Genomic DNA, 27722 nt, shown 5'->3' with positions numbered 1-27722 from the left:
GGGGGGACTTGCCCCCAAGTCCCTCCTAGAATCAGGGATTCTCCCTTATCCCTTGGGGGTTGGCTGGCTGGTCCTTGAGGGCATGGCGCGCCTAGCACATTAGGGCTGGGCTGCACCTCCTCATCTCATGTGGCCCCTACCCCCGGGTGGTGGGCCCACCAGTGGCCCCTCTAGAACCTTCTAGAAGTGACAAGGTATCAACTTGTCAATACCTACAAGTAGTAGACTAGGGTTTCGTTGGATGTAGAGGGCAAGTAGATCTCGAAGGTTTCAGCCGAAAAGTACTCGACGATTGTAAAACTAAGGTTTAGAAAACAATGATTCGATCCTCTCTTTGTCCCTCGACTCCCCCTTATATACAAGTTGGAGCCGAGGGATTCGTAATACACAAGTTTACAGAGTCCGGGAGGGTTTCTAACCTGCCCCGCAAGATTACAATTGACACTTCCTATTACAACTCTATCTTTCCATAATAACATCTTGGGCTTCCGAATCTTCTTATTCTTCGAGTCTTGGGCCTTGAATAAATCCCGGGTACCATCTTCGGTAGACCCATTGGGGATGCCTATGTCAGTAGCCCCCGATATTTTATTTGAATTGTAGAGTCAAGTAAAATCTCCACCTTTATATTTTTTTGACAACTCTGAACTTTTTCACATGTCTTTTCATATGAATTTCTATATTGTACATGGATAATGGTAGTTGGGGCTAGTTCATCTGACGGATCAGGTACTAGTTAACTGCTCTAGTGGCAATCCGCAAAAACCTACTTCAAGATCACGTCCCTGGACATGATCTCGGGATATCGGTGTAAACTTCGACAGGTGCCGCTTAAGGTCTTACCATTCTGTCGAGTCCCAGTAATATTTATCGGGTACCTAACGCGTCCGTTAGGATTTTTCTTCGTATCTGTTGATATGGGAAAAAGTAGCAAACCGACGTCAGAGACGGCGCCATGCCGCACAGAACGGATCTGGGGTCTTACCTTCGCAATGTTTTGCGGCATTCAGAATTTATTCGCAACTTTTGACGTTCTGAGAATATATTGTCGAGTGCTTATTCGGCTGTTGGAATAGCACATTTTATCGAGTCAACGGATGACTTATATTGCGTTCCCGATGGGAGTATATGTAGAGTTATCCGTATAACTCAAAATATGCTCTTTCTTTCTTATTTTTCTCTCTTTCCCTTCTCTTTTTTATAATTTCATCGGGCACGCGAACAGCGTTCCCGATGGGAGTAGCCCCCGAGGCTACAGCCAAGGACTGGTGCTTGGTTGTTGACATAGGCATCCCAAATGGGCCTGCCGAAGATGGTACCCGGGGTTTACTGGAGGCCCAATACCCGAAGAATAAGAAGATTCGGGAGCCCAAGATTTACTAAGGAAAGATAGAGTTGTAATAGGAAGTGTTGTTTGTAATCCGGCGGGATGAGTTAGAAACCGTCCCGGACTCGTAAACTTGTATAGCACGAATCCCTCGGCTCCACCTCCTATATAAAGGGGGAGTCGAGGGACGAAGAATCAATCGAATCATTGTCTGCAAACCCTAGTTTTCATATTCGTCGAGTACTTTCCGGCTGAAACCTTCGAGATCTACTTGCCCTCTACTTCCAACTAAACCCTAGCCTACAATCCATAGGCATTGACAAGTTGATACCTTGTCAATTGGCGCCGTCTGTGGGAACTAGAGGCGTAAGGAGCTGATCTCGATGGCACGCTCAAGATCTTCGACATCGTCAACCGCAAGCAACACAATGGATCGAGGTAAACAGATCGCTGCTGGTCTTGTCGACTCCCCCTTTAATGAGGCGGGCTCGCGGTGCTGCAATATAATAAAGATAGTGACAATATAACTTTTCTTCTTTATCGACATGACCAAAATCTTTGCTCCGACGAATTTCAATATAGTTCATCGACAAAAGAAAAACCTTGCCTTGGTATTCAAATACCTCGTGAGTCAATAAAAATACAAAATAGTACTCAGTAAAAAGCTCGGGGGCTCATATTCACCTTAAGTATATATATGCATTGGTTTAAAACCTCGCAAATATACAAATATAATAAAGAGTCACCGAAACACTCGGGGGCTAGACAAACAGAGAAATATAATGATTGCTTTACAATATAGTCATGGATTACAAAGAAGAAGTATCTACAAGAAGAAAATAACTAGTCTTGATTCAGTATGTCATCAAGAGTAACTCGTTTTCCTCGGGAGCAGCACCAAGAAAATCGGCATAATGGCCATCGGCAAAAAAGTCGGCATCCATCCGAAGCAGGTCCTCAATCATTTCTTCGGCTATGGGCGTAACCTTCGTATTAATCCTGTCAACACCAACTCTCCGACGTTTTACCTTTTGGTGAACCTTCTCGACAACCTGGGTAAGGTCAAGTTTCGAGTGGCGGATCCGGAGCATGATAAGAGCAAATGCGGCGCCAGCTACTAGTTGAGCTCTGACAAAGTCATGGATACTGCGAGCATCCTTAAACCTTTCCATCAATTCAGGAAGAGTTTTTGGTTGGACGTTCCGAGGAAACATGGAGTTGTAAACCATGGACAAGGTTTTGGTACAGAAGTCAAGGAAATCGCGAGTTTGAGAGGTGCGATCTTGAAATCTGACAATTTGGCGGGTCCTTTCCGGGGTAGCCCAAAACAAAGAACCATGATCCAGGGAAAGATTAACAAGGAGGTTTGTCCTAGCACTTACTCTCTCTTCCTCGGCAGCAGCATCAGTAAAGGCACCTATCAGAACAAAGACGTGGAAACCTTTAAGAGACAATAGCATGAAGATAAAAGATATCAGAGGATGAAACAGGCATACCCGACATATCTGCACTGGCTTCATTCATTAATTCGAGCATGAAATTTTCTCGAGTAGTCGCCTTTTCAGCCTCGGAAGCAGCAAACTCCTTGGCAGCCACGGCCTCGCGAGCTTGCTGGAGAGCAACTTTTTCGGCTTCAGATGACTTGCGAGATTGTTCCATCATCACAAGTGTTTGCTTCTTTGCATACTCGAAGCTGCTGTCGAAGTTCGTCCAGTTCTTGCGACAAGGTATCATCGACAGGTGCAGTATCAGCAACAGTTCTCCTCGCGTGAGAAGAAGAAGGCGACACATTGGAAGGAGCGGAAGTTGGAGTATAGTTATCAAATATCAACTGAAATATAAACAGGATAAAATCAAACGACAAGCAAAGATAGAATTTTTCATTAATCTCTTGGAATAATTACAAGGGCATTACGGTGGAGCTAAGGAAATACGTGTCGCTAAACGACTACTTTGGCGACAAAAGCAAAAGAAACAAAGAAAAACAGAGGCATGCAACTAGACCTCCGGCCTTGACGAGCTAGGAGTCGACGCTGGCTTAATCCCGAGATAGGCCAAGATCTTCTTCGTGTTGGGCTTGGCTGCCTTGATCAACGACTTCCACCTTGATTGTTCTATTTGCTCGGTGTCGCCAACTTTCATCCGAGTCGATAGTCCGTCGACCGTCGGCAACCAAGGCGACAGTGTTTTCAACGGCAACCTTCATATTCTCTTGGCGCATCTTCAGTCCAAGGTCTTCCGGTGTATTGAACATCTTGGCAAGGTTGAGGAAAGTCGCAGGCTCCTCCTTCTTCGGGAAGAAGTAGGGGAACAATGCCGACAATACTGCATTAGCATTCGATACACCTTCACGAATCTCGGACCCATGAAGCTCCAGATAGGAAAGCGCGTCAAGGACCGGATCATCGACAGGATTCGTCAGGTCAAAGTCCTGGTTTGTTTGGACTGTCAAGGAAACAAAGTATTAGTGAAAAGACAAGAAACAAAGATTTTCCTAAAAATAGAAGGGAGCAGTAAAATTACCGAAAGTACGGCGACTCTGAGTCTTCAGGCGCTTGAGGATTCCTTCTTCACGAGAAGCTTGCGCAGCTTTGTGCTCATCTAAAGCAGCTGTAGCATCCTTAAGCTTTTTCTGCAGTTCCTCGACACCAGCAGCTTTCGCCTTGGCTTCATCAGCTTCGGTCTTGGCTTTGCTAGCAGCGAGGTCCGCTTTCTTGCGAGCCGCCTCACTTTGCTCAAGTTTTCGAGAAAGTGCGTCGGCGCGTTCGTTAGCCTCTGCAAGTTTCTCTGTCGAGATATGAAAAAAGAGAGGAGAAAGATCAAAAATCGCGACAAGCACCAAGAGTAAAAAATCAAGGAAAAACAGCAAGTACAAAAGTCGTTACCTTCGGCTCTATTAGCATATTCACGGTACCCAACAAATTGGGAACCGATGCGGAGAAGATCCTTGATCATAGGCTGTTCAACGTGAACACGTAAAGAAAAACATCGGCATGAAAAAGAGAAAAGGTGTGAAAAAACAAAATAAGGAAAATATAGATGTCGACAAGCTTACATCATCTAGGAGCAGAGTCGACGAACTGCCCAACTGAGGGGCAGGTTCAATAATCTTTTCAACCCTTGTCCTTTTCGGCGAAGGAGCAAGGGGGCTTGATGGCGGAGTAGTGGTGACGACGTTTTGTTGAGGAGGCGAGGTTTCTTCTCCTTCAACTAGCGTGTCTGAGGCAAGTACGATGACGTGACGTGCTTGTCCGAGGAGCCACGTCGTAGTTGGAACTTCTTCCTCGTCATCGCTAATAATCAAAAAATCGGCAAGCATAAAAAGCAAGACAAGCTAAATATTTCGAGTACAAAAATAGAGAGAAATAAAGACGACTTACGAGCTGATGAGGGATTCAGCATAAAGATCGTAAGTTGCCTTCGGATGAGAAGGAACAACTTCTTCAGCCTTAGAGGTGCCAGAATCTTCAACATCAGTCCTCTTCCTTTTGTTCTTGGGAGAAACAGCAGGAGGAAGGGATTGCGTCGATTCACTGGCTTCAGACTCAACTTCTTTTTCATGAGAAGCCGCAGATTTGTGAGAACCCGCGACTTCACTTTCACGAATAGAAGAAGCTTGAGTATCTTCGGCAACGATGGCCTGTTCTTCGACTTCTCCACCCTCCGGAAGAGGAGGAAGGGAAATCATGGTAGGATGGTTCTGTAAAAATTAGTGACCAGAAGGAAAATTAAAAGAGATGACAATATAATGAGGTGCAGAGAAAGTGCAAAATAAGGTAAAAACTCGGCAAGACAAAATACCTCGGGGAGTGGATTGGCGGCGCTGTACGGTTCCACGCGACAAGAGGAAGGAATTGGGTCTTTACCCAGACGAGAAAGTCTTCGAATCAACTTCTCCAAGTCCTTGGTAGAAAGATCACCGGAGATTCTGTTGGCGTCATTTTTTCCACAATACGTCCAAAGGGGATTTTTGCGAGCCTGAAGAGGCTGCACTCTAATCCTAAGGAAGTAGGCTGTGATTTGAACACCAGACAGCTCTTGGCCTCGAGTGTTTTGAAGTTGGCGAATACGGGACATGAGTGCCTCTGTCGCCTTTTTCTCTTCCTCGGAAGCTTCGGCATCCCAGGAGCGGCGGCGCTGGATTCTGGCACTTCCGTCAAAAGGAACTATGTTGTGCTCAACAGAGTTGGCGCTTTCTTCGTGAATATAGAGCCACTTTTTGCGCCATCCTTGGACAGAATCAGGAAATTTGACGTCGAAATAGTCGACGTCAGTACGAACACAGATAACAACGCCACCTATGTTATAAGTGACGTTGTGGGAGCCATTGCGGCGGAGGCAGAAAATACGTTTCCACAGAGCCCAATTGGGAGGGATTCCGAGGAAACATTCGCAAAGAGTGATGAAGATGGAAATGTGAAGGATGGAATTGGGGGTCAACTGGTGCAGTTGAATCCCATAAACAAAAAGAAGACCGCGGAGGAAATCGTGGATTGGGGTCGAGAGGCCGCGGATGAGATGATCAACAAAACTAACCCGATACTCCATTGGAGGCTTGGGGTAGCTTTCTTCGCTAGGAAAGCGGATGGCGTCCTCCTTCTTCATGAGGCCAAGCCTCTTCAGCATATTGGTGTCTTGGTTGGAGATTTTGGATCTCTCCCACTCAAGATCCTCGGCGGCCATCTTGGATTCCGGAGTGCTGTGGCGAGTCAGACGCGTGCGCGGTGGCATCAACGGCAATGGCAGAGTAATGTGTGTGCGTGCGGAAGATCAGAGAAAGATTGGGCGCAGGAGAGGTTTTGCGAAGAGGAACAGGTGAGCGGCGCAAGCAAGGGGATGAACGGAGGTTGAAGAAAGGTTTATATAAGAATCGGGTGAAGCAGTGTGCCGTTGGATGAAGAGATCGTGTGGTGAGAATAGATCTTCTAGATACAAGGGTAAAAAGGTATTTTTACTGAGATAGGCGTTACTGTACGTGCGCCAGAAAAAGCGGAGGACGTGTGTCCCCCACTTGCACGACGTGTCAACATGGTGGAAACAATGGACCCACAGGGCAGAAAAATCACGACTATTCGAGAAGGATGAAGTAAATTTGGTTAAGGGAAGCATGTCGACAAGAAAAGTTAAAAAAGATTGGCGACAGGAAGAATTATTCAATACTTCGGGAGCCTTTGATCAAAAACAAGTTTTTCCCCAAATGCTCGGGGGCTACTTCGACAAAAAGTAAACTTTCGACTATAGCAATATAGAAATTGCGGGAGCCTACAACCAAGCACAAGTTCTTGGCTGTAGCCTCGGGGGCTACTCCCATCGGGAGCGCTGTTCGCGCACCCGAGAGATAACAAAAGAGAGAGAAGGAGAAAGAAATCATATTGGGAAGTAATGAAAATATAGCGACAAGGTGGATTAAAATGTTGAGCCTACAACCAAGCACAAGTTCTTGGTTGTAGCCTCGGGGGCTACTCCCATCGGGAACGCTGTTCGCGTGCCCGATGAAATTAACAAAGGAAAAAATAGAAAAGCAAGAGAGTATATTTCGAGTTATAATTAACTCTACATATACTCCCATCGGGAGAGCAATATAAGTCATATTTGACTCGATAAAATGTGCCATTCCAACAGCCGGAAAAGCACTCGACAATATATTCTCGAACGCCGAAGTTGCGATCAATTTCTCGAATGCCGCAAATTTGCGAGGGTAAGACCCCGCATCCGTTCGCCGGGCGTGGCATCGCCGAAGACTGCGCTCTGCTACTTTTATCCGTATCAACGGATACGAAGAAAAATCCTAACGGACGCGTTAGGTACCCGATAAATTTGACTGGGACTCGACAGAATGGTAAGACCTTAAGCGGCACCTGTCGAAGTTTACACCAGTATCCCGAGATCATGTCTAGGGACGTGATTTTGAAGTAGGTTTTTGCGGATTGCCACTAGAGCAGTTAACTAGTACCTGATCCGTCAGATGAACTAGCCCCAACTACCATTATCCCTGTACAATATAGAATCTTATGTGAAGAAATATAAAAAAGTTAAAGCTTTCGAATAAAAGTAAACAGTGGAGATTTTTCCTGACTCTACGATTCAAGCAAAATCTCGGGGGCTACTGACATAGGCATCCCAAATGGGCCTGCCGAAGATGGTACCCGGGGTTTACTGGAGGCCCAATACCCGAAGAATAAGAAGATTCGGGAGCCCAAGATTTACTAAGGAAAGATAGAGTTGTAATAGGAAGTGTTGTTTGTAATCCGGCGGGATGAGTTAGAAACCGTCCCGGACTCTGTAAACTTGTATAGCACGAATCCCTCGGCTCCACCTCCTATATAAAGGGGGAGTCGAGGGACGAAGAATCAATCGAATCATTGTCTGCAAACCCTAGTTTTCATATTCGTCGAGTACTTTCCGGCTGAAACCTTCGAGATCTACTTGCCCTCTACTTCCAACTAAACCCTAGCCTACAATCCATAGGCATTGACAAGTTGATACCTTGTCAGTTGTAGGCTCAACTCTTTATTGCATTGTGTCGCTATATTGTCATTCCTTCTCGAATTTTTCTTCTTCTTCTTCTTCTCTTTTTATATATATCGGGTGCGCGAACAGCGCTCCCGATGGGAGTAGCCCCCGAGGCTATGAACAAACGCTTGCGTTTGATCATAGGCTCCCGCAAATTCTATATTGTCATACTTCGAAATTTACTTCTTTCAAAGTAGCCCCCGAGCATTTGGGCAAAAACTTGTATTTGATCAAAGGCTCCCGAAGTATTCAATAATTTTCCTTGTCGCCAAATCTCCTTTATTTTCCTTGTCGAAATTTCCTCACTTGGTCAAAGTGACCTCATAACTGACGATAGTCGCGACTTTTGCGTCCATAAAGCTTGAGTACTACTCTCTCTCTGCCTTGTGGGTCCTCTTTTTTTACCACGGTGACACGTCGTGCAAGTGGGGGACACACGTCCTCCGCTTTTCCTGGCGCACGTACTGTAGCGGCTGTTCTGTTCCATTGGAATAAAATTACCTTTTTACCCTTTGATTACAGGTTCCTTGTCCACCGCACGATTTCCTCATCAACGGTGCATCGATTCAGCACATCTTTATTTAAGGTCATCGTCTTCCTCCTTTCACACTTTCCTTCGCGCCGTTGCTCTCCTTCCTCTTGCGAAAAATCTCCCCTTGCGCCCATAGTTCTTAGAGCTCCGCCTTGCTCAATCTTGTGCTGCTTTCTCATTGCTGATGCCACCGCGCAGACTCACCAGGCACACCACCCCTGAATCCGCAATGGCTGCCGCGGATCTTGGAAGCGCGGAGTGGGAGAGATCCAAAATCACCTCCCAGGACATCAACTTGCTGAAGAAACTGGGGATCTCCAAGAAGCCCGACGCGCTGCGCTTCCCCGGTGAAGAAAGCTACCCAACCCCTCCAATGGAGTACCGGGTTAGTTTTGTTGATCATCTCATTCGCGGCCTCTCCGCTCCTATCCACAATTTCCTTCGAGGGTTGCTGTTCATGTATGGATTGCAACTCCATCACCTCACCCCCAACTCTATTCTCCACATCTCCCTCTTTATCACCCTCTGCGAGTCCTTCCTTGGAGTCCAGCCTAACTGGGCTTTATGGAAGCGTCTCTTCTTTTGTTGCCACAATGGCCATGCCAACGTCGCCTACAACATAGGTGGCTTTGTTATCTGCGTCCGCCCTGATGTCGATTATTTCGATGTCAAATTCCCTGATTCAGTTCAAGGGTGGCGCAAAAAATGGCTATACATCCACGAGGAAAACCACGGGTCTGTCGAAGACAACATTCCCCCTTTTGATGGTGCCGAAAAAATCCACCGCCGCCGTTCCTGGGATGCAGAGGCTTCCGCCGAAGAAAAAGCGGCGACAGAGGCACTGATGACTCGCATCCATGAGCTTCAGAATACTCGAGGCCAAGAACTATCGGGTATCCAAATCACGGCGTATTTCCTTAGGATTAGAGTGCAGCCTCTGCAAGCTCGCAAAAATCCCCTCTGGAAGTATGCTGGCGATGAAGATGTGGATCGCTTGACAGTGGATTTGCCGGTCAAGGACTTAGAAAAACTTGTCCGGAAAATCTCCTCCCTCAGCAAAAAAGATCCAGTCCCCTAGACTTGCCGCGTGGAGCCGTATAGCGCCACCAACCCTCTCCCTGAGGTAAGTTCTTCGGGAGCACTGTTTTTGTCGACGTTGTTTTTCTTTGTTTTTGTTGACATCTTGTTTATAACTTTTGTCGACATTCTTCTGTTTTTCAGAACCATCCAGAACTGGTTTCTCTTCCCCCCCCTTCTTGAAGGTGGAGAAATCGAAGAACGGGCCGTTGTCACCGACGACAACCAGGGTACTTCTCGCCCTAAGAGCGAAGCCACCGGTTCTCACAAATCTGCGGCCTCCTCTGAAAAAGAAGCCGAATCTGACGCCAGCGTTTCGACGCCATCCCTTCCCCCTGCTGTTTCCCCGAGAAACAAAAGGAAAAGGCTTGAAGCTGTCGACACTGGCACCTCCAAAGCTGCCGAAGAAGTTGCTCCCACTGAAGGCGGGACAACTTTAAATCCTTATGAAGCTACCCTTATCAGCTCGTAAGTTTTTCTTCACTATTTGTTCTCGAAGTTTTTACTATATTGTCTCTTTACACTATAACTTTGCTTATTGCAGTGATGAAGAGGGAGATAATCCCGCCATTGATGTGACTGCTCGAACGAGCACGTCTCGCACTTTGGTCGTTTCGGAAGCTTAACCAGATGGAGATGAAACTTCGACACCTCAACAAGGTATCGAACTTTCTGCTCCAGCTACAAGCCCCCGAGCCCCTTCATCGAAGAAAGCAAGGGTTGAGCCAGTCGAAGAACCCACCCAACTAAGTGGTCGTTTCACGACTTCTTCATTAAATGACGTAAGCTTCTTCCCTTTTTTTTTTCTTTGCACCTCTATTTTGGCTTGTAGCTTTCCAATCCCTTCTTTTTTGCACTGTATTTGATTTTTCTTTATCTGGTTCTCTCCTCAGCCTTTGATGAACGAATTTTTCCGCCTTGGTACCCAATTCATCGCGTACCGTGATCTTTCGAACTCGCTGAAAGGTATCATCTTGTTATGTTTTCCTGCATGTATCTTCTGTACCATGGTTGTTCACACGACAATTGTTACTGTCGCCTATTTTGCAGCTGATCTTGCAGAAGCCAACAAACGTGCTGATGCTCTTGCTCTAAAACTAGAGCAGAGCGAGAAGGCTCGCAAGAAGGCTGAATCCAGCGCCGCCCTTGTTGAAGATCTTCGAAAAAGACTTCTCAACGCGGAAACCTCTCTGAGTGACCACATCACCCAACAAACAGCTCGAGAGAAAGAAATTATCTCGCGCTTATCGTCGCAGAGTCGACGTTTTGTGAGTAAGTACTCTTAACTCTCTTTGTTCATTGGGTATTATGCTTTTCTTGGTATTCCTTTTTTGACAAGCTATGTTTTCCGCAAACAGGGAAAATGCGTCAACCCTATGAACTCGAACTTCCTGAAAATGACGTTCTCCTCGACGAGCTCTCCCTCCTCGAGATTCATGGAGATGAAGCGCGCCAAGGCATAGAAGATGCTGACGCAGGCCTGGCAAAACTATTTCCGTACTTCTTCCCGAAGAAATAAGAGCCAAAGACCTTCAGCGAACTAGCCAAGTGCTTCAATGGTGAAGAGGATCTTGGGCACAATCTTCGACAAGAAAGCTTGAAGGTTGGTGTTGAAGGTACTATTGCCTTGGTTGCGAGCAGCCAGCAGAACGTCGACTGGGCCAAGGTTGGAGATGTGCCGAAGATGGAGACAAAAACATGGGTGTCTTTGATCAAGGCTGCCAAGCCCAACTCGAAGAAGATCCTTGCCTTTCTTGGCTTCAAACCGACTCCAGCTCCAAGTTCATCTAAGCCGGAGGTCAAGTAGACGCTTTGTCTTTCCTCTCTCTCCCCCCTCTTTTATTTTTCTTTCTTCCTTTTGATGGTGTCGCCAGAGTAGTTATTGGCGACACTGATACGTCTCCGACGTATCGATAATTTCTTATGTTCCATGCCACATTATTGATGTTATCTACATGTTTTATGCACACTTTATGTCATATTCGTGCATTTTCTGGAACTAACCTATTAACAAGATGCCGAAGCGCCGATTCTTGTTTTCTCGTTGTTTTGGTTTCAGAAATCCTAGTAAGGAAATATTCTCGGAATTGGATGAAATCAAAGCCCGGGGGCCTATTTTTCCACGAAGCTTCCGGAAGTCCGAAGGAGAGACGAAGAGGGGCGACGAGGGGGCCACACCCTAGGGCGGCGCGGCCCCCTTGGCCGCGCGGCCCCGTGGTGTGGGGCCCCCGTGCCGCCTCTTGACCTGCCCTTCCGCCTATAAAAAGTCTCCGTGACGAAACCCCCGTACCGAGAGCCACGATACGGAAAACCTTCCGGAGACGCCGCCGCCGCCGATCCCATCTCGGGGGATCCAGGAGATCGCTCCCGGCACCCTCGCCGGAGAGGGGAATCATCTCCCGGAGGACTCTACGCCGCCATGGTCGCCTCCGGTATGATGTGTGAGTAGTCTACCCCTGGACTATGGGTCCATAGCAGTAGCTAGATGGTTGTCTTCTCCCCATTGTGCTATCATTGTCGGATCTTGTGAGCTGCCTAACATGATCAAGATCATCTATCTGTAATTCTATATGTTGCGTTTGTTGGGATCCGATGAATAGAGAATACTTGTTATGTTGATTATCAAAGTTATATCTATGTGTTGTTTATGATCTTGCATGCTCTCCGTTATTAGTAGATGCTCTGGCCAAGTTGATGCTAGTAACTCCAAGAGGGAGTATTTATGCTCGATAGTGGGTTCATGTCTCCGTGAATCTGGAGGAGTGACAAGAACCACTAAGATTACGGATGTGCTGTTGCCACTAGGGATAAAACATTAGTGCTATGTTCAAGGATGTAGTCACTAGTTACATTACGCGCAATACTTAATGCAATTGTCTGTTGTTAGCAACTTAATACTGGAGGGGGTTCGGATGATAACCTGGAAGGTGGACTTTTTAGGCATAGATGCGAGTTGGATGACGGTCTATGTACTTTGTCGTAATGCCCAATTAAATCTCACTATACTCATCATGATATGTATGTGCATGGTCATGCTCTCTTTATTTGTCAATTGCCCAACTGTAATTTGTTCACCCAACATGCTGTTCGTCTTATGGGAGAGACACCTCTAGTGAACCGTGGACCCCGGTCCAATTCTCTTTACTGAAATACAATCTACCGCAATACTTGTTCTACTGTTTTCTGCAAACAATCATCTTCCACACAATACGGTTAACTCTTTGTTACAGCAAGCCGGTGAGATTGACAACCTCACTGTTTCGTTGGGGCAAAGTACTTTGGTTGTGTTGTGCAGGTTCCACGTTGGCGCCGAATCACCGGTGTTGCGCCGCACTACATCTCGCCGCCATCAACCTTCAACGTGCTTCTTGACTCCTACTGGTCCGATTAAACCTTGGTTTCTTATCGAGGGAAACTTGCCGCTGTGCGCATCACACCTTCCTCTTGGGGTTCCCAACGGACGTGCCAACCACACGCATCAAGCAAATTTACGGCGCCGTTGCCGGGAGATCAAGACACGCTGCAAGGGAGTCTCCACTTCTCAATCTCTTTACTTTGTTTTTGTCTTGCTTAGTTTTATTTACTACTTTGTTTGCTGCACTAAATCAAAATACAAAAAAATTAGTTGCTAGTTTTACTTTACTTGCTATCTTGTTCACTATATCAAAAACACAAAAAAAAATTAGTTTACTTGCATTTACTTTATCTAGTTTGCTTTATTGTCTTGCACTCTATATTAAAATACAAAAAAAAAAAAATTAGTTACTTTTGTTACCATGTCTAGCTCTGAACCTGTTACTTCTTCGCCTGAAGAATTAGTCTTCACTTTTAAACAAGGGGATGAGGAGAGTTTTAAGGATGCTTGGTCTAGAATTTTTACTTCTTATCGTAAAACTGAACCTCAAATGACTCTAAGTTTGCTCCTCAGTAATTTTTATTTTGGTCTTATGGTTCGCTATAGATATGCTTTGGATACTTTAGTGGGAGGAGATTTCCTTCATTGCAAAGGGGATCAAGCTTTTAATGCCATAAAGAAGTTGGTTGCATCACATGATTCAGCTAATAACTTTGATTCAGTCCTCACTAGCATTTATAATAGATTAAATAATCTTGAGATAAGTACATCTCGCTTGAATGATAATTATTGCCACGTTCGTAATCGTCTTGAACAAGTTTTAGTGAACTCTAAACTCTCAATGTGGGATCCTGCTGTTAAAATTGTCATCGGTGATCGAACTCTCCATGCCTACTGGTGATATTATGTATGAATTTTGCCTTATGCCCGAAAGTATTTATAAATATTTGAAACTTTGGGGAGTCGAGGAAGGAGGAGAAGAAATAACTCTCATTGATAACTCTACTATAATTCCTAAAGGAATAGCCGCAGGTGTGCATACAACCATTCTTGGAAGAACAATATCCATTGATTATCTTGTTGTTGAAACAGGAAAACTCACACTCGGAAGATCCCTGCTGAAGCTATTGGGAGCAATCATTGATGTTGGAGAAGGCACTCTGAAATTCACCTCTATACCGGGGGAAACTCATACATTTCCTAAACCAAAGGGAAAGAAAAACAATAAGAAAGGTAAGGGTAAAGCCCAAGGTAATGTTGACACTTCGTCTCCTGATAATACTTGATATACACTTTCTGCGCCTAGCTGAAAGGCGTTAAAGAAAAGCGCTTATGGGAGACAACCCATGTTTTTACCTACAGTACTTTGTTTTTATTTTGTGTCTTGGAAGTTGTTTACTACTGTAGCAACCTCTCCTTATCTTAGTTTTGTGTTTTGTTGTGCCAAGTTAAGCCGTTGATAGAAAAGTAAGTACTAGATTTGGATTACTGCACAGTTCCAGATTTCTTTGCTGTCACGAATCTGAGTCCACCTCCCTGTAGGTAGCTCAGAAAATTAAGCCAATTTACGTGCATGATCCTCAGATATGTACGCAACTTTCATTCAATTTGAGCATTTTCATTTGAGCAAGTCTGGTGCCATTTTAAAATTCGTCAATACGAACTGTTCTGTTTTGACAGATTCTGCCTTTTATTTCGCATTGCCTCTTTCGCTATGTTGGATGAATTTCTTTGATCCATTAATGTCCATTAGCATTATGCAATGTCCAGAAGTGTTAAGAATGATTGTGTCACCTCTGAATATGTCAATTTATATTGTGCACTAACCCTCTAATGAGTTGTTTCGAGTTTGGTGTGGAGGAAGTTTTCAAGGATCAAGAGAGGAGTATGATGCAACATGATCAAGGAGAGTGAAAGCTCTAAGCTTGGGGATGCACCCGGTGGTTCACCCCTGCATATATCAAGAAGACTCAAGCGTCTAAGCTTGGGGATGCCCAAGGCATCCCCTTCTTCATCGACAACATTATCAGGTTCCTCCCCTGAAACTATATTTTTATTCCATCACATCTTATGTGCTTTTTCTTGGAGCGTCAGTTTGTTTTTGTTTTTTGTTTTGTTTGAATAAAATGGATCCTAGCATTCACTTTATGGGAGAGAGACACGCTCCGCTGTAGCATATGGACAAGTATGTCCTTGGTTTCTACTCATAGTATTCATGGCGAAGTTTCTCCTTCGTTAAATTGTTATATGGTTGGAATTGGAAAATGATACATGTAGTAATTGCTATAAATGTCTTGGGTAATGTGATACTTGGCAATTGTTGTGCTCATGTTTAAGCTCTTGCATCATATGCTTTGCACCCATTAATGAAGAAATACATAGAGCATGCTAAAATTTGGTTTGCATATTTGGTTTCTCTAAGGTCTAGATAATTTCTAGTATTGAGTTTGAACAACAAGGAAGACGGTGTAGAGTCTTATAATGTTTTCAATATGTCTTTTATGTGAGTTTTGCTGCACCGGTTCATCCTTGTGTTTGTTTCAAATAAGCCTTGCTAGCCTAAACCTTGTATCGAGAGGGAATACTTCTCATGCATCCAAAATACTTGAGCCAACCACTATGCCATTTGTGTCCACCATACCTACCTATACTACATGGTATTTTCCGCCATTCCAAAGTAAATTGCTTGAGTGCTACCTTTAAAATTCCATCATTCACCTTTGCAATATATAGCTCATGGGACAAATAGCTTAAAAACTATTGTGGTATTGAATATGTAATTATGCACTTTATCTCTTATTAAGTTGCTTGTTGTGCGATAACCATGTTCACTGGGGACGCCATCAACTTTTCATTGTTGAATTTCATGTGAGTTGCTATGCATGTCCGTCTTGTCTGAAGTAAGAGAGATCTACCACCATATGGTTAAGCATGCATATGTTAGAGAAGAACATTGGGCCGCTAACTAAAGCCATGCTCCATGGTGGAAGTTTCAGTTTTGGACAACAATCCTCAAATCTCAAATGAGAAAATTATTAATTATTGTTATATGCTTATGCATAAAAGAGGAGTCCATTATCTGTTGTCTATGTTGTCCCGGTATGGATGTCTAAGTTGAAGAATAATCAATAGCGAGAAATCCAATGCGAGCTTTCTCCTTAGACCTTTGTACAGGCGGCATAGAGGTACCCCTTTGTGACACTTGGTAAAAACAATGCATTGTGATGATCCGGTAGTCCAAGCTAATTAGGACAAGGTGCGGGCACTATTAGTACACTATGCATGAGGCTTGCAACTTATAAGATATAATTTACATGATGCATATGCTTTATTACTACCGTTGACAAAATTGTTTCATGTTTTCAAAATCAAAGCTCTAGCACAAATATAGCAATCGATGCTTTTCCTCTATGGAGGACCATTCTTTTACTTTCAATGTTGAGTCAGTTCACCTATCTCTCTCCACCTCAAGAAGCAAACACTTGTGTGAACTGTGCATTGATTCCTACATACTTGCTTATTGCATCTATTATATTACTCTATGTTGACAATATCCATGAGATATACATGTTACAAGTTGAAAGCAACCGCTGAAACTTAATCTTCTTTTGTGTTGCTTCAATATCTCTACTTTGAATTATTGCTTTATGAGTTAACTCTTATGCAAGACTTATTGATGCTTGTCTTGAAGTGCTATTCATGAAAAGTCTTTGCTATATGATTCACTTGTTTACTCATGTCATATACATTGTTTTGATCGCTGCATTCACTACATATGCTTTACAAATAGTATGATCAAGATTATGATGGCATGTCACTCCAGAAATTATCTGTGTTATCGTTCTACCTGCTCGGGACGAGCAGAACTAAGCTTGGGGATGCTGATACGTCTCCGACGTATCGATAATTTCTTATGTTCCATGCCACATTATTGATGTTATCTACATGTTTATGCACACTTTATGTCATATTCGTGCATTTTCTGGAACTAACCTATTAACAAGATGCCGAAGCGCCAGTTGCTGTTTTCTGCTGTTTTTTGTTTCAGAAATCCTAGTAAGGAAATATTCTCGGAATTGGACGAAATCAAAGCCCAGGGGCCTATTTTTCCACGAAGCTTCCAGAAGTCCGAAGGAGAGACGAAGAGGGGCGACGAGGGGCCACACCCTAGGGCGGCGCGGCACCCCCTTGGCCGCGCGGCCCCGTGGTGTGGGGCCCCCGTGCCGCCTCTTGACCTGCCCTTCCGCCTATAAAAAGTCTCCGTGACGAAACCCCCGAGTACCGAGAGCCACGATACGGAAAACCTTCCGGAGACGCCGCCGCCGCCGATCCCATCTCGGGGGATCCGAGGAGATCGCCTCCGGCACCCTGCCGGAGAGGGGAATCATCTCCCGGAGGACTCTACGCCGCCATGGTCACCTCCGGTATGATGTGTGAGTAGTCTACCCCTGGACTATGGGTCCATAGCAGTAGCTAGATGGTTGTCTTCTCCCCATTGTGCTATCATTGTCGGATCTTGTGAGCTGCCTAACATGATCAAGATCATCTATCCGTAATTCTATATGTTGCGTTTGTTGGGATCCGATGAATAGAGAATACTTGTTATGTTGATTATCAAAGTTATATCTATGTGTTGTTTATGATCTTGCATGCTCTCCGTTATTAGTAGATGCTCCGGCCAAGTTGATGCTAGTAACTCCAAGAGGGAGTATTTATGCTCGATAGTGGGTTCATGTCTCCGTGAATGCTGGAGGAGTGACAAGAACCACTAAGATTACGGATGTGCTTGTTGCCACTAGGGATAAAACATTAGTGCTATGTTCAAGGATGTAGTCACTAGTTACATTACGCGCAATACTTAATGCAATTGTCTCGTTGTTAGCAACTTAATACTGGAGGGGGTTCGGATGATAACTTTGAAGGTGGACTTTTTAGGAATAGATGCGGTTGGATGACGGTCTATGTACTTTGTCGTAATGCCCAATTAAATCTCACTATACTCATCATGATATGTATGTGCATGGTCATGCTCTCTTTATTTGTCAATTGCCCAACTGTAATTTGTTCACCCAACATGCTGTTCGTCTTATGGGAGAGACACCTCTAGTGAACTGTGGACCCCGGTCCAATTCTCTTTCTCGAAATACAATCTACTTGCAATACTTGTTCTACTGTTTTCTGCAAACAATCATCTTCCACACAATACGGTTAACTCTTTGTTACAGACAAGCCGGTGAGATTGACAACCTCAGCTGTTTCGTTGGGGCAAAGTACTTTGGTTGTGTTGTGCAGGTTCCACGTTGGCGCCGGAATCACTCGGTGTTGCGCCGCACTACATCTCGCCGCCATCAACCTTCAACGTGCTTCTTGACTCCTACTGGTCCGATTAAACCTTGGTTTCTTACTGAGGGAAACTTGCCGCTGTGCGCATCACACCTTCCTCTTGGGGTTCCCAACGGACGTGCCAACCACACGCATCAGACACTTATCCCACTAGCTCTATTGTAATGCCTTGTAATTATTCTGAAAGATTAATGGAATTCTATCTTGCTTGATGATTGATGTCGACTCCTTTTAATTTCAGTTGATATTTGATAATTATACTCCAACTCCTACTCCTCCCGATGTTTTGCCTCCTTCCTCTCGCTCAAGAAAAGTTCCTGTTAACGCTGAACTTGACGAAGGTTCCTTGAGTATGAATTTATCACACGAGTTGGAAGAACTTCGGCAGCAACTGCAGTATGTGAAGAAGCAAACACTTGTGATGATGGAGCAATCTCGCAAGGCTTCTGAAGCAGAGAAAATTGCGCTTCAACAAGTTCAAGAGGCTATGGCTGCTAAGGACGTCGCCGTTTCTGAAGCTGAGAAGGCGACCACCCGGGAAAATTTTATGCTCGAGTTGATGAATGAAGCCAGCGCAGATATGTCGGGTATGCTTGCCGCATTTTCTTTTTATAGGACCACGACATCTTCTGTCTTCTTGCCGCGTCTTCTATTTCTATTTTTAAAATTCCTGCACCGTTTCTTGATAGGCTCCTTTCTTGACGCTGCTGCCGAAGAAGAGAGGGTAAACACTAGGACGAACCTCCTTGTCAACCTTTCCCTTGACCATGGTTCTCTGTTCTGGGCTACCCCGGAATGGACCCGACAAATTGTCAAGTTTCAAGATCGCGCCTCTCAAATTCGCGACTTCTTGGACTTCTGTACTAGGACCTTGTCTCTTGTTTACAAGACGATGTTTCCTCGTAACGAAGCACCCGATACTCTTCTTGGTTTGATGGAGAAATTTCGAGATGCTCCTAGAATCCATGGATTTGTTCGGGCGCAACTTTCTGCTGGCGCCAGATTTGCTATGATGATGATCAAGATCTGCCATCCCAAATTTGACATGAGCCAAATTGTTCCCAAGTGTTTGGCCAAGATGGCGAAGAAGAAAAGGGATGTCGGTAAAATTGATGATCATGTGACTCCCGTTGCCGAAGATATGATGGATGAACTTCTTCGGATGGACTCCGAATTCTTCGTGAAGGGCAGCTATGCTGAACACAGTACCCGTCCTGTAAATCGGATGACCATAGATAACATACTAGGCCATAATTAATTTTTTCCTTTGATTTTTTCTCGGAACTCTCTTGTATATTGTAGTCATGTTCTATATTGTGCAGTCGATAAACTATTTTTCTTCGTTGAGACCTCAAGTGTCTTGGTGTCGACTTTATTTATTGTATGCGCGAGGTTTTTTAAACCAAAGCGTCTAAATTGTATTGAGCATGCTATATTTGCGGGTACGAGCCCCCGTGCCTTATTTTCGTTGATTGCGATCTTGTATCTTGGTCTTATTTTGCGAGGTGTTTGTGCACCAAGGCGAAATATTGTCGGGAATATATTTTGCAAGTCTGAGGCGTAAGCCCCCGAGCCTGCCGAAGAAATGTATATCTCAACTATCTTTATTATATTGCAGCACTGCGAGCCCGCCTCATTAAAAACCTTTCCCGGCCCCACTCGGTGCCCCGAAAAAGGAAAAGAGTGCGTCTGAAAACTCGCGGGCGTTTCAGTACATTGTAGTTTTACAAGGACTATATTTCGACTCTAGGCGTAGAACCGCCTGAGTTGCGCCACGTTCCAGGGGTTTTGCTCCTCCACCCCTGTCTTCTTGTCCTTTATCCTGTATGCTCCTCCTCCGATTACTTCCGTGACGATGTAAGGGCCAAGCCATGGTGACTCGAGCTTTTCATGACTTTTTTGCGTGAGCCGAAGGACTAGGTCTCCCACCTGAAAGGATCTTGGCCGTAAACGTCGACTGTGGTAATTCTTTAAGTCCTATTGATATTTGGTTACTCGAGAGAGTACTTCATCTCTAGCCTCGTCGAGTGCGTCGACGTCATCCTCTAATGCTTTTCTCGACCTCTCTTCGTCATATTCCACGACTCGTGGAGAATCGTGTTCTATCTCAATTGGCAGTACTGCTTCCGCTCCATGGACCAAGAAGAACGGAGTTTCTTGTGTCGCTGTGTTTGGTGTTGTTCGTATGCTCCACAACACACTGGGCAACTCCTCTGGCCAGGTGTGTCGAGCTTTCTCCAGTGGTGCTAACAAGCGTTTCTTGATGCCATTGCAGATGATGCCATTGGCTTTCTCGACTTGGCCATTGGTTTGCGGGTGCGCAACCGACGCAAAGTGTAGCTTGATACCCACTTCTTCGCAATAATCTTTAAATTCATGGGATGTGAAGTTACTGCCATTGTCTGTGACGATGCTATGAGGCACTCCAAATCTAAAGACGATACTTTTTATGAATTTGACGGTGGATGCCCCATCCGGTGAGTTTATCGGCTTCGCTTCTATCCACTTTGTGAATTTATCGACAGCTACGAGCATATACTCCTTTCCTCCTGGCCAGGACTTATGTAACTTACCCACCATATCGAGGCCCCATTGAGAAAAGGGCCAAGACAATGGTATTGGCATCAGCTCTGCTGCCGGAGAGTGAGGTTTTGCGGCAAACCTCTGGCACGCGTCACAAGTCCGTACTATCTCCTTTGCGTCCTCTATTGCTGTCAACCAGTAAAATCTAGCTCGAAACACCTTTGCGGCAATAGCTCGACTACTCGCGTGGTGTCCGCAAATTCCCTCGTGTACGTCCTTCAAGATCATCCTTCCTTCCTCGGGTGTGACGCACCTTTGTAGTACTCCCGAAATACTTCGTTTGTATAACTCCCCTTTGACCACAGTGAAAGCTTTAGATCGTCTAATAACTCGCCTTGCTTCAACTGGATCGTCGGGTATTTCTTTCTTTAGGATGTATGATATGTACACCTGCATCCATGGTATCTGTATCATCATAACCAGGTCCTGATCTTCTTCTTCTTCTTCCTCCAGTACTTCTTTGGTAGCCCCTGAGGGTTTCTTGTCCTTCTCCTTCTTTTTTGGTTTTGTCGACTTCGTAGATCTTTCTGCTATCTCTTCCCAGAACACGCCTGGCGGAACTGCAAGGCATTGCGACCCGATGTTTGCGAGAACGTCGGCTTCATCATTGCTCAGTCTGCTAATGTGATTTACTTCGCATCCATCGAACAACTTCTCGAGCTCATTGTAAACTTCCTTGTATGCTATCATACTGTCATTGACTGCGTCGCATTGGTTCATGACTTGTTGAGCCACCAACTGCGAGTCGCCGAAGATTTTTAGTCGTGTTGCACCGCAAGCTTTCGCCATCTTCATCCCGTGTATGAGGGCTTCGTATTCTGCCTCGTTGTTAGACGCGTTTGGGAACGTCATCCTCAGAACGTACTTCAACTTGTCGCCTTCGGGTGATATTAGTATCACGCCTGCTCCAGCTCCTTCTAATCTCTTGGACCCGTCAAAGTTCATAGTCCAAGTTCTCGATAAATCCGGTGGTCCCGTATTTTGCAACTCCATCCACTCTGCGATGAAGTCCGGTAAAATCTGCGACTTTATTGCTTTTCTTTTTTCATACGTGATGTCCCGCGGGGAAAGTTCTATTCCCCAAAGGGAGACACGACCCGTAGCTTCTGGATTGTTGAGTATATTTGACAAGGGAGCTTCATTGACCACTATGATCGGGTGTGCCGAAAAATAGTGCCGCAATTTTCTTGCGGTTGTGAATACTCCATATGCTAGCTTTTGATACTGAGGGTATCTCTGTTTTGAGGGCGATAAAACTTCGCTGACGAAGTATACTGGCCTCTGTACTCCGTGGAGTTTTCCTTCTTCCTCTCTTTCAACGATAAGCACTGTGCTTACCACCTGTGGTGTGGCCGCAATATATAACAACAGAGGTTCCTTCTCTTTCGGCGCCACCAAGATTGGAGGTGTCGAGATTTTGCGCTTGAGGTCCTCGAAGGCTCTGTCTGCCTCTTCGTTCCATTGGAACTTCTCTCCCTTCTTGATCAAGGCGTAAAATGGTAACGCCTTTTCTCCTAACCTGGCGACGAATCTGCTTAGAGCTGCGACTCGCCCGGTTAACTGCTGTATTTCTTTCAACTTTGTTGGCTTCCTCATTGTTACGATGGCCTGTATTTTCTTGGGGTTTGCTTCAATCCCTCTTGCTGAAACTAAGAACCCGAGAAGTTCTCCTGCAGGGACGCCAAAAGAGCACTTTGTCGGGTTCAGCTTGAGACAGAACTTACCGAGGTTGTCGAAAGTTTCCTTCAAATCCTCAATTAGCGTGTCGCCCTTTTTTGATGTTATGACGACATCGTCGATGTATACTTGTACATTTTTCCCAATCTGTGTTGCTAAGCACTTCTGCATCATCCGCTGATATGTTGCTCCCGCATTTTTCAAACCGAAGGGCATTGTTCGATAGCAGAACACGCCGTAAGGTGTGATGAACGCTGTTTTGACCTCGTCTTCTTCTTTCAATCTGATCTGGTTATAACCAGAGTATGCATCCAGGAAGGAAAGACGTTCACATCCTGCCGTGGAGTCGATAATTTGATCGATCCTTGGGAGGGGAAAGTGATCCTTTGGACAATGTTTATTGAGGCACGTGAAGTCGACGCACATGCGAAGGACTTTTGTGTTTTTCTTCGGCACTAGCACTGGGTTAGCTACCCATGTGGCTTCTGTGTGTAATTCCTTCATAAAACCAGCTTCTCTGAGTCTATCGATTTCTGACAGCATAGCCTTGCGGTTTGGTTCCGAAAAACGCCGCAGAGGTTGTTTGATTGGTTTCGCAATTGGATCCAAGTTTAGATGGTGCTCGGCAAGTTCCCTGGGTACTCCTGGCATGTCAGCTGGACACCATGCGAAGATTCTCCAGTGCTCACGGAGGAACTCGATGAGCGCGCTTTCCTATGCGAGGTCCATGTTTGTTGCAATGGACGTCGTTTTCTTCGGATCTGTCGGGTGGATTTGTACTTCCTTGGAATCCTTTGCAGTGTTAAAAGTTGATTCTTTATTAGGCCTCCCCACGTCTGGTAGTACGTCGTAGTCAGTCGTGAGCCTCGACTCCATGTATTCTGCTTGCATCCCGAAGGTTTCTGATAGTCGATGGAAATCCTTATCACATTTATCGGCTAGCGCGAAACTTCCTTTAACTGTGATTGGCCCTTTAGGTCCGGGCATCCTCCACAACAAGTATGTGTAATGTGGTACTGCCATAAACCTGACATTTGCTGGGCGCCCCAACAGGGTGTGGTATTGCGATGGGAAATCCACGACTTCAAACTCCAGCCTCTCTATCCTATAGTTTTCTCGGGTGCCAAACTGAACGTCGAGATTGATCTTCCCCAATGGGTAACTTGGTTTTTCTGGTGTAATGCCGTGGAAACGTGTGTCCATTGGCTTGAGGTTTGCCAAGGATATGTTCATCTTCCTTAGTGTATCTGCGCACATAAGATTTAAACTGCTGCCTCCATCAATGAAAACTCGAGATACGTCAAATCCTGCGATCACTGCTGGTAGAATAAGTGCTGACTGCCCTGGTCGAGGAACTTGCTGCGGATGATCCGCAATTGTGAAGCCAATATCCTGTCCTGACCAATTGAGGTACTCGACTGTTGGTGGAGGCATCTTTTCTGCCATGAACACCTGTCGTGAGATTACTTTCTGAGCTCTATTGGACGGTCTGCCTTTCTGAATCATCGACACCGCTCCATGGGAGTTGGGATCAACATAAGGTGGTGGTGCTGGTGCTACCGCTATTCTGAGCTGATGTCGATTTTCGTCCGTAATTGCGGGAGGAGGTGGCAGGTGGATCTCACTCCTAGGTCCCTGAGGATTTCGACTTGCTACCTGAGCATTGGCTTGCCCGGCGAACCTCATCATTGCTTGAAAATTTTGGCAATCTTTTTGTAAATGTCCCGACTGCCTCTTCCCATTATTGTCGACATAGAAATGCATCTGACACGGGCCGTTCATCATATCTTCAGGGGACACGAAGGGCCTCTGGAACCTAGGCCCATTATTTGGCCTGTTGTTTCGGGAATCATCTCTGCTGTCGCCTCGCTGCTCGCTGCTTCGTTGATAATTCTCTCGATTGCTTCCTCCAGCGCTTGCTCGAAACCCAGCCGAAATTTGGCCTGGTGGATCATAACCCGAGAATCGAGAAAATCGTCATCTATTTTGGAAATTTCGACTGCGGTCCTCCTCGGGTGACATGTGTCATTTATTATGCACAGCATCCTCGCCATCTGCCCATCTATTCGCTATTTCCATTAATGCTGATACTGTTCTTGGGTTGGTTCTTCCCAAGTCCTCCACAAAATCTCCTCTTCGAACTCCTGCCACAAACGCATCTATTGCTCTCTCATCCGATATGTTTTCTGCCGAGTTTTTGATGATGTTCCACCTCTGGATGTACTTTCTCATTGATTCATCATGTTTTTGTCGACATGATCTCAATTCCTCGAGTGTCGCAGGCTTTTTGCAGGTAGATCGGAAGTTCTTGACGAATATGTCCTCGAAGTCAGTCCAGCTGTCGATGGAACCTGAAGGAAGCTTCTTTATCCAAGATCTTGCAGCTCCGCTTAAGTGCACCTGAATACTTTGCATCGCCGTTGCCCTTGTTCCGCCTATTAACTTTACTGTCTCGAGATAATCTACCAGCCAATCCTCAAGATCCTGCAATCCGTCGAATTTCTTGAAATTATCAGGCAACTTGAACCCTGAAGGCATCCGCGTTTTTCGGACCCTCTTTGTAAAACATGGTAGCCCACACATGTCCTCTTCGGCTATCTCTGGAGAATGTCAATTCTCCCTTCTATGTTGTCGTGCTCTGTCTACCCTTGCTTGGATTTCCGTATCCCTTGCTTCACCTGTTCTCTCTGGAACTGCCTCTACGACAACAGGACGTGGACTGTTTTGCCTTGCTGATCCTTCGGGAGGTGAATTTACAAATGCTGCTCCCATGGCTCCAACTCCCGCTATAGCCATGTTGTATAGTGCCTCTTTTGGATCTCCGGCGGGTGGTTTGGACGCGAGGATGAAGGCTTGCGTCGCCATGTACCCCGCTTCTGGTGTTTTCGGGATAATGTTTCCCCTTGTATCTATTGACATAAAGGACATGTCGAGATTCTGGACTAGGTTCTCCCTCTCTGCTTCAGGTATATTGTTTAATCGAGACCTTGCCCTGTTGCGAGCTTCTCTGTGACTGCTTCCCGAAGTTCCTGATTGTCGACTCAATGCTGCTCTTCGCCTACTCGACGCCGATGCTGCTTCTTGCCTTTTATCGAGCTCTATTTTTTGTTTCTCGAGTTCTCGCCTGGCACGCGCGAGCTTATATTGGTATGCTTGTAACTCCTCTGGTGCTGCCGCGATAGTCATTGGTTCTGTCCCATTGATAGCTCTCTCCACTCGATCCCATACTGCTTGCGGAAATCGCACCATCTCCCGTGTTGCCGTGCCAATATATTTTGTCCCCAGTCCTCGCGTAAGGTCCGTAGGATCAACGAACGGATTTCCCGCCTCGTCGAAGTTTTCTGATGTCTGTTCTTGAGGTCTGCTCGAATCCCCGATCGCATAGATCTGATGATACTTTATTTTTTCTATTTTTTCGAGATCGGTGACACCATCATATAGACCGGCGAAGACCTTTCCCACAGTAATAGATTTGTTGATAAAGTCGAAGCTGTCGACACTATCAGAATCGCTGCTTATATAGGAGTCTGCAGACGACTCGAAAGACATGTCACTGAAGATCTTGGCGAGTTTTTCGCTTGCATTGGTGCTGATGAAGCGTGGCGACGAGATTCCTTCGTCGCCTGACTCGACCGATGATGCCGAGCTTGAAGATTCAGTATGGACCACTGAAAACCTCGAGAAGGTCGGAATTTTGAGACGATACGTTCCTTCCTTCCCGACGCGAAAGTGGAACCTTCTGAACGTCATCTCCATGGGCTCCTCCAGATACGCATATGCATCCAAACGGGAGGGCGGGTGAGGTACAAAATCAACAAGACCAGTTTCGACCTGTTTACCTCTGTCCATGATGTTGCTTGCTGCCGACGAAATCGACGATCCTGAACGTGCCATCGAGATCAGCTCCTTGTCGCCTCTAGATCCCACAGACGGCGCCAATTGACAAGGTATCAACTTGTCAATGCCTACAAGTAGTAGACTAGGGTTTCGTTGGATGTAGAGGGCAAGTAGATCTCGAAGGTTTCAGCCGAAAAGTACTCGACGATTGTAAAACTAAGGTTTAGAAAACAATGATTCGATCCTCTCTTTGTCCCTCGACTCCCCCTTATATACAAGTTGGAGCCGAGGGATTCGTAATACACAAGTTTACAGAGTCCGGGAGGGTTTCTAACCCGTCCCGCAAGATTACAATTGACACTTCCTATTACAACTCTATCTTTCCATAATAACATCTTGGGCTTCTGAATCTTCTTATTCTTCGAGTCTTGGGCCTTGAATAAATCCCGGGTACCATCTTCGGCAGACCCATTGGGGATGCCTATGTCAAGAAGTACTCCGGCCATCCACCAAAATAATCCTGAACTTTTCAGAAACCCGGAACAAGACTTGCCTTAGATGAATCTTATTCTCAGGGCCATTCCGGAACTCCTCGTGATGTACTGGATCCAATCCGAGACTCCGAATAACATTAGTTCTGCATCTCATATTCCATATCTACTTAAACTACATGGAACCTTAAGCGTGTCACCCTACGGTTCGCGAACTATGCAGACATATCGAGGCTCCTTCGTATTGAACGATGGACTCATGATTGAAAGAATCATAAACATATGATACCAATTCCCTTTTGTCGCGCGATACTTTACTTATCCGAGATTCGATCATCGGTATCTCCGTACCTAGTTCAATCTCGTTACTGATAAGTACTCTTTAATCGTACCGTGATATGACATCCCTTGTGACCTGGTCACATGCTTGTAAGCTAATTGGATGCTATTCCACCTAGAGGGTCCAGAGTATATCTCTTCGCCATTTGGATGGACAAATCCCACTCTTGATCCGTGCGCTTCAACTTATATTTTCAGAATACCTAATGCCACATTTATAACCACCCAGTTACGAAATGGTGTTTGATGTTATCAAAGTATTCCTCTGGTGTTGGTGATTAACATGATCTCATGGTCGAAGTATTAGGTTACTATGTATTTGAGAGCTTATAGCAAAACGAACTTGGTGACTTGATCTTATTGCTATGCTTACTATGGGTGTGTGTCCAGCATATCATTCTCCTAATCATGTGATATTGTTATTAATAATATCTAATGTTCATGATGAGGAAACCATGATCATCACTTAATCAACAAGCTAGTTAAACAAGAGGCTTACTTGGGACTCTGGTTTGTTTACAAAACACACATGTATTAATGTTTCGAGTTTATACAATTATAGCATGGGATGCAAATATTTATCATAAACATAAATATATAATAATAACCACTTTATTATTGCCGCATATCTCTAATAGTATTTTCCAC

Source organism: Lolium rigidum, chromosome 6 (genome assembly GCF_022539505.1).
Source record: "Lolium rigidum isolate FL_2022 chromosome 6, APGP_CSIRO_Lrig_0.1, whole genome shotgun sequence".
NCBI classification, from domain to species: domain Eukaryota; kingdom Viridiplantae; phylum Streptophyta; class Magnoliopsida; order Poales; family Poaceae; genus Lolium; species Lolium rigidum.
The sequence above is the reverse complement of the archived record's forward strand: the minus strand, read 5'-3'. Positions refer to the sequence as shown.